Raw genomic sequence first — 10878 nt, 5'->3', positions numbered from 1 at the left:
ACCTAAACCCTAAATACATAGACATTGTTTTTAATCACAGATCCAGAGTCGATCCCTTACATCTCTTGAATGAGGTCTTGTTCCAGATCTAATTCACTCCCAAGATTTTGCTCTTCCACCTTATCTCCATACATCCGTAAATACTGCCTTGGTGTACTTGAGCGTACAAAAACAAATAGAATAAGACATGCAACTTGTAATGAAATCCATTCAAATAGTAGTGAATTCCTTAGGCTATAAGTTGAAATAGACATAGACATAAGAATTTTTGTAGAAGAGAAGTGTGCAGCTACCTTTGTTACAAGTTGTCCCATCTTCTTTCCCACTGGTGGAGTGCATTTGACCACTTGTCGATGAAAGACCACAAATCCTCTAGATGTTGCCTCATGCTCTATCTTCACTCCTTCTTCCATTGTATAAAGGCATGTTATGAAGCCATGATCATTAAGACAAAAGTCTACAAATTGAAAAGTTGCCTCATATAGACTTTCGCTAACCACATTCCAAGGTGGCACTCTGTGTCCCAAACAACCCTCAACAACGAGGTTTGAGGGGAAGTCTACAAACACCATCTCCACACAATAGTCAGTCCTTTTCCCATGGACTTTTCCTTTATTACAAAGCACATTCATGGCTTCCAAAACATGTTTGAATAGAGGGGATGGCCCTTCTATGTTCTTACAGTCCCTTGCAAGGTCCTCGATGGAGGTATTGAATGCATATACCATGCCTGCGAATTCCCACAATGCAAGAAGACACACAGAAGAAGATTGATTGGTAAGAGAAAAATATTTATCACCCCAATAAACATACACTACTGTTAACGGCATGATATCACCTTTCAAAGGTGCTGGTTGGATCATAGACGAGGCTACATGTACATTGCCCGAAGTACTTGTTGTTTGATGTACTTCTCTTTGTCTCCTATTTGCATCCAATGCTTGACTCACTATATCCCTCCCTAGGTTAACTGGTAGAGGGTGCATTCTAGATGTAGAGGCTATAGATGTGGCATGAGAGCTCGTAGAGCAGCCACGTACTGCAGTCAATGGTATACTCTGCACAAAGACAACTTATGGTTATAAATTACCTCATCAAAAAACTTTATCATCGTGCAAAAATCAGAGACAACTTATGGTTACCTCATCAGAACCCTCCACTATGGTCATCTTAGCCAATATAGCTAAGTGTTGATCATGTAATTGAATTTCTTCATCTGGCACAACAAACCTCTCCATGTCTAGCCACCAGGGGCATCTTGTCTTTTCAACACTTGATAGAGGCTAACCATGCATTTCAAAAATAGATAACATACGTTTTATCATCATACATACATTTTATCATCATGACCATGATTACAGAAAACACTTACTCTCCCAAGGTGCAGATCCGCATATATATATCGTGGAGTATCCTCGCAAATCCATAACAACACAAGAGGTGGTATGGCCTGTACTACACCACTATCCACCTCTTTCAGCAGCCATCTAAATTCCAAATGGAAAGGAAAACTAAAGACAATAGGCTATATAAGAAGCATAAGGAGAAGAAATAAAATTGACCAAGTTTTTTTTTTAACCTATAAACAACTCGATGTGTTGCAGAGCGTAGCCCTTTTTGTGTGTCCATATCATTGCTAAATTTTATATCCCCCTGATGAACTCTGAAAGCTTTTTTGAAATACTTTCGTCGATGAAAGACGACATAGTTTATAAAGGAATTAATGGAAGGTAAGGAGATTCTATCACAATTTTCAATCTCCTCCAGAAGCTTGGAGCCATAAGAACTTATTTGTAGCCAGAACACAAATGAATGTAGCCACTCTCTAGCTTTTGCTTTGTCTTTAGGCAAGTACTCTATCTCTCGAATGCTAGCTTGTGAATTATCCAACATTCGAACTAAGAATGCCTTATCTTCATCCCTAACTTGTGCAGCCCCAATCATGTTCAGTTTCTCTTCTGTCGCAATATGGGTCCCTGCTGCATGCCAAGGAAGTGACAAAACAGCATGCCAAAAGTATTCTCCATTGGCAGGGTCTGCTATGCGGGCAAACTTTCCCACCCTATTCTTATACAGAATTTCTACCTCTCTTATCACCTTAGCCCTTCCGTCTACATCCATGCCCTTAGCCTTGACCTCGATTTTCATCTCCATATCGTCCTACAGAGTCCATTTAATTACAAAATTACTCTTGCATACATTAAACATATTTCGCATAATTAAGTAGATCTTGCACACCTTTAATATCTTGCATACCTTAAACACAAGCCATGCCAATATATTTATTGGAACAGAAAACCAGCTTTTTTTGCCACGAGTGGGGCACTTTTTCATTTCATTCTCCATCCAAGCCTTGTCCTCATCATCGAGCTCTGCAAGGAGGGTAGTCTTATCGGACTCACCAATTCTCCTTATTTGGAAGAGCCTATCCCCAAAAGTTGTTGGTACAAAGGCATAGTCATGCATCCTAGTACAACCAATGCAGAGAGTTGAAGCAACATCATGCAATCAATGCCAAGAGCAAAAAAGAGAAAAATAATAAAACATATACTTATTCAATCTGGAAAGAGAAAACATCAGCTCTCCAACGTCAGCCTTCTCGAATTGTAGAAAGTCACAGGCCACCAGACAATGCTTAGAGATGTCATTTGGAAATTCTGAGTAAAAGGAAAGAAGATAAAATTATATTAGATGCATATATAAAATTGTATAAATAGATAAAAACATTTCAAATCACCCTCACCTTGAGCAATCAAATCCATCCAAGATTTATAGCGGTTGTTTCCATCCAGTACATGTATCATTTTACCCTGGATGAACGGTCCCCATTCTGGCATATTTCTGAGAGACTCTTCAAAAGTTCCATTCACATCCCTCCATGTTGAACTCCATGACAATGTTGTTTCTTCAGTCAGAGGAGTCTCCTCTCCATCCAAATCAAACATGGACACCGTGAACGCCCCCTTGCTTTCAAGATACCCACCAAGGTTCTTGAATGCTCAACCAAGGTTCTTATCAGTACTGGGGCATAGTCTCCTTATGGCCTCTGTTGGAAGAAGCCTACACAAGGGGATCTTGGGGGGGGGGGGTGCTGAATCTAACTCTAATTCGATCGATGAATGCAGTTGGAGTAGAGGTTTTAAGGATCTTTCCGAAAATTTCTGCTTTGATGCTCTCTGTTTTTCTTGTCTCAGTTGTCAATGTGTCTCCACCTTCTTCTTCTTCATTATCATCCTCTCTATCATTCCCATCTTCTTGTCTATCATCACCCTCTCTCTCATCCTCCTGTCTATCATCCTCTCTATCATCATGCTCTCTCTCATCCTCCTCTCTATCATCCTCTCTCTCATCCTCTCTGTCATCATCCTCTCTCTCATCCTCCTGTCTATCTTCCTCTCTATCATCATCCTCTCTCTCATCCTCTTGTCTCTCATCCTCTCTATCATTCTGTCTCTCATCCTCTTCTTGTCTGTCATCCCTGTCTCTCTCATTCTCATGTCTATCATTCTCCATCAACACTTGGCCTTGACTCTGAACTTCCTCATCAAACAATCCTCGAGACACCCTCTCGGTTGTTCTTGCCTGTAATTTTTTGGAGCGTTTAGAAGGAGGTAGTAAGGAATCCATACCAGCAAAACAACAATCTTTTTGAGAACAAGAAGATCTAGTCACATAACGTTGGGAGTTGGTGTCCATTTTCAAAGATATAACTCTTCCCACAAAAAGTAAAGTAAACTACACGAATTATTCTAGGTAGTATAATCATGGGTTGGCATGGGTTGGCACAAAGTATACGGATTATTTAAGGTTGTATAATCATGGGTTGGCAGGGTTGGCGCAAAATATACGGATTATTCAAGGTTGAAAATAATCTCGGGTTGGCACAAAGTATACGGATTATTCAAGGCTGTAAATTCCTAATCATTAATAACAAAGTGCTCAAAAAAACCTTTTCCCAAAAAGGATTTCATTCCTCTGTAACGGCTGGAAGGAAAGGTACACTCGTGCAACTATCTTCTACAACCATTTTCTACGACTATCCTCTGCAGCTATCGTCTTCTACAACTATCTTCTACTCTATTCTCTGCAGCTGTCGTCTACAACTATCCTCTTCTACAATTATCACCTGCAAATATCCTCTGCGTGTTTGCAAGCATGTAAGTCCCCCTCTCTCTATCTCTCTGTGCTTGCAATAATGTACTGCTATTGATTACAATCTGGATTTTTTTATTTAATGGCCAATGTAAAAACTCCTTCTCTACAATGACTATGATGGCATAGTCATGGCTCTGCAGATGAAGTCTCGAGATAGCTCTGTAGTGGCCATGTTTAGCTCTACAGTGGCCATATTGAGGATCAAAACATGTCTATGTAGGGCCTCCAGGATCAAGTGCGCTGAGCGCACTTGATCCTGGAAGCTCTACAATGACAAGGATGGCATAGTCATGGCTCTGCACATGCAAGTCTCGAGATAGCTTTGCAGTGGCCATGTTTAGCTCTCTGCTTGTAATAATGTACTGCTATTGATTACAATCTGGATTTTAATGGCCAATGTAAAAACTCATTCTCTACAATGACTATGATGGCATAGTCATGGCTCTGCAGATGAAGTCTCGAGATAGCTCTGTAGTGGCCATGTTTAGCTCTACAGTGGCCATATTGAGGATCAAAACATGTCTATGTAGGGCCTCCAGGATCAAGTGCGCTGAGCGCACTTGATCCTGGAAGCTCTACAATGACTATGATGGCATAGTCATGGCTCTGCACATGCAAGTCTCGAGATAGCTTTGCAGTGGCCATGTTTAGCTCTACAGTGGCCATATTGAGGTGTAAATTTTCTGCTGGATCAAGACATGTTTATGTAGGTCCATGTTGACATGTTTATGTAGGTCCATGTTTATGTAGGTCTGTCTATGTAAGGCCTCTAGGATCAAGTGCGCTGAGCGCACTTGATCCTGGAAGCTCTACAATGGCTCTGCAGATGAAGCCTCCAGATAGCTTTGCAGTGGCCATGTTTAGCTCTACAGTAAGTAGCCATGTTGAGGTGTCTATGTAAGGTGTAAATTTTTTTACTGGATCAAGACATGTCTATGTAGGGCCTCCAGGATCAAGTGCGCTGAGCGCACTTGATCCAGGAAGCTCTACAATAACCATGTTAGCTCTGCAGATAAAGCATAAGCCAATGTTTAGCTCTACAGTGGCCATGTTGAGGTCTAAATTTTTTGATGGGCATGTTGAGCACTTATTTTTAATAAAAACATAGACATCTTTTGCTAATGTGGATGCCTCCATGGATAGACAAGACATGCCTGTGTAGGGCCTCCAGTATCAAGTGCGCTGAGCGCACTTGATCCAGGAAGCTCTACAATAACCATGTTAGCTCTGCAGATAAAGCATAAGCCAATGTTTAGCTCTACAGTGGCCATGTTGAGGTCTAAATTTTTTGATGGGCATGTTGAGCCCTTATTTTTAATAAAAACGTAGACATCTTTTGCTAATGTGGATGCCTCCATGGATAGACAAGACATGCCTGTGTAGGGGCCTCCTAGATCAAGTGCGCTCAGCGCACTTGATCCTTAAAGCTCTACAATGACCATCTTGTGCCAGTACGTGGCCATCTTTAGCTATACAATGAAGAGGAGGAGCCAGTAGACATTCATGGTCTTGGCCCTGGCCACAAAATACAAACGCAAGGAAAAAACGCACATTTAAAAAACGTAAAAGAACATACTCTCTTTCGGGCAGGTGATGCTCGAGCAGGTGATGCCCTTTGTCGTGAGGGTGAGAGTTGCAACATGAGCGCAGCAGACATCTTCATCTTCAACGTTGTTGTACTTCAGCGATATATTTAGGGAGTACAACGTTACTGCCCTTTTATAGAGGTATTCCAGTCGTGGTCTTCCAAAAAGTCGTGTAAATATTTCTAAAAGGACTTCTTCTAAAAGTCTAAAAAGTCTAAACCACTGCTTAAACCACTAAAAAGTCGTGTGAATATATATTATTGTGCTTACTTGAACATTAAACCACTAAAAATTAAACCACTGTAGTACAAGGAAAAATGTGCAAATTATACTTCAAAATCGTACTGGGAAAATTACAGAACAAAATCCTTCTGGGAAAATTGCAGTACAAAATTACAAAAACAAAATCCTACAAAACAAAAACGTACTGGGCAAATTTAGTTGGAGTCCTACTGGGAAAATTACAGGGCAAAATCGGCAAAATCCTACTAGAAAAATTTAGGACAAAATCCTAAATTTATGTGGGGAAATTTATGCATCCCCATCTTCCTCACTGTCATCTTCTTCACTGTCATCCCTATCTTCCTTATTGTCATCTTTCTCACCGTGGGAGTCGGGGATGTTCTCTGCATCTGCATCATAGCCTGTGCCTGTGTCTGCCTCGGGCATTTCAATGGGCATTTCTTTATGTTCTGCTTCCTCTTCCTGCTCGGGCATTTCTTCAGGCATTTCTTCATCTTCCTCCTCTTCCTCCTCTTCCTCCTCTTGTATTTCCTCTTCCTCTTCTTCTTCCTCGAAAGGAAAATTGTACCAGTCCACCCGAGAATATTCTGTGGTGGAATCGCTATCTGCGATTCCATCATGGCAGCTCTCATACCATTCAGCGGGTGGGGTATCTGGCTCCTCTGGAGCCATTTCACTATTTTCACTAGGATCACTATTTTCTTCTTCAGAGGTATCACCCTCTGAAAATGTTGAGAAAACTAGAGATAGTAATATATAAATAGAAAGACAGAGCAGCTCCATTGTATCTTAAGAGGAGGGTGGTCTGAGAGCAGCTTGAGGGTGAACTAATAAGAAGCAATGGCAACCTAATAAGAAGCAATGGCAAAACAGTGCATGAGAAATAACATATAAAGAGAAGAAGGAGTTTTACCACGAGTTGATTGATTGCAACATCTATATTTTTTTTTGTGATGGGTTGATAGTCTAGAAATAGTCTGTTTTAGTAGTCTTTCAAACTAGTGAGTAAATATACTAAAAAATAGCTTTTCCAGCTTGTCCTTTCATTAGACTTTCATTCCAAAGGAAGCCTATGCCTTTTTCTCACGTAGTCGTTTTATTAGCTTTAGTGTAATGTATATAGTATTACTTTGTTTTGAATATTAATGGATATGTGTGCTCACATTATACTTTCTTTTGGAATGTATTCCTGAAATGTAGGGATTCTGAGTCAGATGTTCAGATTTTTCTACACAAAGTTGGAGGCCCTCTTTTTAGACTGTCATTTTCACATGGGAAATGTTTATTATCAGCCGAATTAATGAAAGAAAAACTAGGTGCAGAACATGAAATTTTTATTGAAGGTCTATTGCAAACTGATGATGGTTTTGAGAGCATAGGGACAATTCCCTTGTACCATGGGATTGGTGAACATGGGTATTATATCTTAGATACCCTGTCATCATTTTATGTTGCAAAAGTAGCCATTACATCAACACCACTCCCTACCCCTGGGGATATTCCTTCTGGATCTGGCAGCAAGACCTCACCTATGTGAGTGACATTTCAACTTTTGAAACATGGTAAAATATAGTGACGTTATCTTTCTTGTTTCAATTGTTGACTTTGGATTGTTGATTTTTTTCCTAGTGACTTGGATGAAGAGGACATGGAAAAGGTGGTGCATGCAGATAATTTAATTGACATTGAGGAAGGTGATCCTGCATTTGACACTGCAATATCTGCCTTCCAAATTGTTCGTACTTTGCCGCCCAATGACATATTCCATAATATTATAAATGAATGCACATTCAAAGGAAAAGTCAAGGAGCTCCCTAAGAAGTATGAAGAAAATTGCATTTATGAGCTTTTAGATGGGAAGGGCATGGAGGGTATGGAGCACAAATATGAAGGAAATGCATGGACAAAACCCCAGACACAAACAAGAACTAATAAATCTTTTATTTTGAGAAAGAGTTTTTGTGGGGGTACCTTCCAGTGTATGAATGAAAGATGCACTTATCGATTTCGAAACAAATCACCGAATAGGCTCCATTGGAATGGCCAATTATTGAAATCCCCAAATGAAGGATGTTTGGCTTTGGGAAGTTATGGAAACTTAGAGTGTTTCTTTTGTAAGCATGTTCCAATGTGCATAAAAACATGTTCAGTGTCTGCCTACTATTTTATGCCTAAAGATCACTCCCATAGTAGATTGTTCCTTCACTATGGGAAACATACACACACAATTGCTAGAGGCATGTGTCGAGCATCTATGCGAAACATTAAAGCCTTAGTAGCTCGTGTTGTTCAGATGGACCATAATGCGGGTCCACGAAAGGTACAAATGATTGTTGCCAGGGAGTTGGTTTTGAAGGCTTTCACTGACGATGATAAAGTGATTGGAGAGTTTATGTCAGAGAGGGAACTCCAGGAGATGTCTCAAGAGCTAATATCTTTAATAAATCTCAAAAAGTAAGTTCTTCTCTATTGAATATATATATATATATATATATATATATATATATATATATATATGTAATTTCTTAACCAACTTGGTAAATGTAGGGTGAAGCAGATGGTAATGCAAAGTCGAAAGACAAGTCGAGCACTAGATGATGGATTTGAGGCTATCCTAGAGTTAAAAAGAAAATGCCACTTTCAGTTCTTCCACGGATCAAGGTTTCCCTTGCAAGCAACCAAAAGTGATGAGAGGTGCTATCTTTTCAAGATGTCCACAACTGGCCCTGGCTCTGGCGTTGATATTGTCAATAGAATGGATGCTGCGGGGGATCGAGACCTTCGACATTCATGGGTTTGTTTTGATCATGTACACCGAGTGGAGAATGATTGGCACACAATGGGTGCACATGTGTATGATCACACGTATGTTTTAATTTTTATTCTCTTTTCAAAATGAAATGACTGTTCGACTGAGTTGTTACAATACAATAATCTTCCAAATACTCTTCTTGCAGGATTGGAGAGCTACTCACAATTGCAACTTGTGAGTTTAGAGAGGAGGATGAGACAACACAGATAATGTTTTGGGAAAATTTGAATGCAGTTATGATCGACCATACTGGGAAATCAGCAAACTTTTTTGGCTTCATGGCCGATGAAGCAGGTGCAAATTGGAATGCTATTAGGTCAGTATATAACAATGGAGATGAGATGGTAGGAAAGGAGAGATCTTGCCTTTTTCATTGGAAGGACAATCTTCGAGTGCATACACAAAAGTATATATATGCTCAACATATGGAAAAACACAATGAAATGTGTGAGAGGTGGAGGACTGCACCAACCAAAGAGGATGCTTTAGTGCAATTCCGTAAGATACGTGCATGGTGGGCAACAGGAAAGGCAGCAGACAGAAACATTCCCAAGCTAGATAGTTGGCTTAGTTGGTGGCACTATAGAGCAAGTCGTTGGGGTCATTTTATTATTAAGGTATGTTATGTATGTTTTTTTTTCTATGAACTTAATTCAATAGCAGTAATTAAAAAACCTACTGGTTTGGGTTTATCTTTGTGCAATGGGTTTTCGATGAACAGGATGGTGAGCCTATTGTAAATGCTCTGGTACCACGGACGAACCTCTCTGAAGCCAAGCATGCTAGTTGGCTAGCAGGAGAAGGATACAAACATAAAATTAGTTTGTACGATGCATGTGTTTCAGATCTCATCAATGCTTACTTCCAGTGTGCTCGTCAAATGGCTTTTATGGAAGGAAAATATATAGGTGGAGGGCCTGACCTAGAGATATTAATTGAGAGAGCTCTTTCTAGACAAACTTCAAGCCCTTCTCCAGCTGCTACTTCAAGGGCAATTGATGATGCAGTGATGGGCACTCCAATTTTTACAAACAGGATAAATTTCAAGGGTGAGAAAAAGACTACTCGAGCTAAACGTCCACTTCATGAGGTCCATGAGGGGAATGTAGGGAGCTCTAGCCACCGACCAGAGTTTGTTTATGTGACAGTGGATAAGCATGAAAAAGGGCAAGCATCAATAAATCCAGAAGAAGGTGACGTAGCACTTCAATCATTAGAGCAAGATATTCATCAGACAAAGTGGGCATTGCGCAGGATTCCGATCTTCAATAGAGTAGAATGTAACCATTGGGTAGGAGGAAAAAAATGTAGCAGAAAGCTACGAGGCGGAGAAGTGGCACCATGCTTTTGGAGTGATTGTCAATTATCTTCTTGGAGGAAAGAAAAGTACTGCTATTTCTGTAATAATGATGTTCGACACACTTGGAAGCCTACAAAGACAATCTTACATCCACCTGCAAGTGTTCCTAATGTTTGGCCAATAGCAACAGGTACACACTTGAAAGTCAGGGAAGCTCATGATTTAGTAAAAGCTGGATTTGAGATTGGTGTACAGATTCCAAATAGTTTGCTTCAAGAGAGTGAACAAAACAAGCAAAAAATTCTTGAGGAAGATAAGCAAAAATACCCCTATCGAAAAGGTATATCGAAAGCTGCATATGCACAGATCAGTGCTGCGTTAGATATGAATGTAGAAATTATGGGAGGACATGTTCAAATGGAAGGGCAGAAGGAAATATTTAAAGTGAGGGAAATCCAGAACAAAGAAGCCCTACCCATTGAAGTAACCATTCAGAACCACCCAATATGTTCGTGTGCAGAATTCAATGATAGGTTGGTCAAAAGAAAACCATATCTTGCCTGCAAACATATCTACTTTGTTTTCCTGATGATTCTTGGACAGGATGTGAACAATAATATGCATATCCATCAGCCAAAGATTCCTAATTATATTTTGAAAGAGATGCTCACAAGATCTCAGAGGAGCCACCCACAACAATTATAGGATATACTTATAATGTTTTGAGAATATTTTGAGAATATCAATTAAACTTTTTGTACTCTGTGTGCTATATAAATAAC

This window comes from Cibotium barometz, chromosome 36, assembly GCF_041138505.1.
Source record: "Cibotium barometz isolate CiBa-2024 chromosome 36, ASM4113850v1, whole genome shotgun sequence".
Lineage (NCBI taxonomy): Eukaryota > Viridiplantae > Streptophyta > Polypodiopsida > Cyatheales > Cibotiaceae > Cibotium > Cibotium barometz.
The sequence above is the reverse complement of the archived record's forward strand: the minus strand, read 5'-3'. Positions refer to the sequence as shown.